We start from the raw sequence: 1,938 nt of genomic DNA, 5'->3' as shown, positions 1-1,938 counted from the left end.
GTGTTTAGAATCTGGACTATGTTGCTGCATTCTCTTCTGGGCTGTAGAGCTTCCTGTGAGAGGTCTCCTGTGAATTTAATTGGCATTCCTTTATATGTCAAATGATTTTTATTACATGCACATCTAAGCATCTTTTCCTTATGTTCAGTTGAAGAGAGCTTGCTTATCTTGTGTCGTGGTGAGACTGGTTTTTGGTCAAGCCTGTTGGGTGTTCTGTGCCCCTCCTGGATGTTGTTTCCCAATTCTTTCTCTAGATGAGGGAAATTTTCCCTTATTACTTCATTAAATACATTTATAAATCCAGCTTCTCTTTCTGCACCTTTTTAGGACTCCCATAACTCTTATATTTGGCCTCTTAATAGTGTCTTTCAATGCTTGAATACTTTTTTGGCCTGATCCAGCCTGCTTCCAGCTTTTTGTTTGTTTCCCCTAGTGACAGGAAATATCTTCTAATTTTGAGATTCTTTCTTCTGCTCCCTCCTTCTATTTTGGAGACTTTTCACTGTACTTTTAATTTGCTCCACTGTATTCTTCATTTCTGATATATCAGCTTTCATTTGATTCACTTCCAGTGTGACATATTCCTTAAATTCCTTGAATGCCTGCTTTATGTGCTTCTCATTGTAGATAAGAAGTTTTATAACAAGTGTTTTGAATTCTGTGTCCCCCATTGTCTCGATGTCTTTCTCAGTGAACTCTGAGGTTGGCAAAGGTGTTTGCTCCTTTGCAGGGGAGTTTTCAGTGATATTCATTGTGCCTCAGATTCTTCTTTTGTTCTTGGTCATTGCACTTCTGGTTATCAGATTCTTCTCCTTGGGGCAGGTTTTTGAACCTCTGTCATCCATAGACTACAGTTCGATTTTACTTATTGCTGTTGGTACATGGCTCTTTGTAGTCATTGTGCCACTGCCTCTGGTGAGTTCTAGGTGTGGCTTCTTGTGTTAGATTTTTACTATGTTCTCTGTAGCCTCAGCTGCTAGATCTCCAGTCTCCACATCTTGGGATATCATGCTGAGGCTGCAACTGCATTGTTTTCTTTTCTTTCTTCTTCTTTCTTTCTTTCTTTTTTTTTTTTTTTAAGATTTATTTATTTTTATTTGAAAGGCGAATATACAGAGAGGAAGATCTTCCGTCCCATGATGGTTCATTCCCCGAGTGACCTTAACATCTGGAGCTAAGCCCATCTGAAGCCAGGAGCCTCTTTCAGGTTTCCCATGCAGGTGCAGGGTCCCAAAACTTTGGACCGTCCTTGCTGCGTTCCCAGGCCACAGGCAGGGAGCTGGATACGAAACAGGGCCGCTGTAATTAGAGTCGACACCCATATCAGATCCTGGCACGTTAAACGCGAGGACTTTTAACTGCTCCGCTATCACGCCAGGCCCTGTACTGTTTTCTGTACAAAGTTTCTGCGACTTCCAGTTGGAGCAGGTCCCAGGATTAGGGAGACACCAGGAGTTCTAAATAGCTATGTTTTTGGTGGTGCTGGTCGACCAAAACCTGTTGGCCATTAGGTCTGAGGGCCACACAGACCTATTTTGACCTGTGTGATGCCAAAGTCAGTATTATTTCCTTGGGACCAGTGCAATGCATTGAGCTCAGTGAGTTTGTTCCCATCTCAGCGCATGTGCAGCTCACTGTTGTCCCTGCATTCTTAAATTCTTTGCCACACTGTTCAAAATAGCACCTGATGTGCCACTACTAGAGTTCTTAATCTGCTGGCTGTCAGGTCTGGGGGCTACCCGGACCTATCTTTGGGTGGAACCTGTAGGATGCCACGTTGTTACAGTTCACTGAGGCAGAAGAATTTAAAGTTTGAATTATTTCCTCCATAAGTGTTGGACCTGTGGAAATCAGATTTGGTTGGGGCAGCTGTTTGGCCTGACAGCACAGACACCTGTGCCTGTGTTGGAGCTCCTTGGCTCAATGCTCGGCTCTGGT

Source organism: Ochotona curzoniae, unplaced genomic scaffold, assembly GCF_017591425.1.
Source record: "Ochotona curzoniae isolate NIBS_2020 unplaced genomic scaffold, NIBS_Ocur_1.0 scaffold_4701, whole genome shotgun sequence".
NCBI lineage: Eukaryota > Metazoa > Chordata > Mammalia > Lagomorpha > Ochotonidae > Ochotona > Ochotona curzoniae.
The sequence above is the reverse complement of the archived record's forward strand: the minus strand, read 5'-3'. Positions refer to the sequence as shown.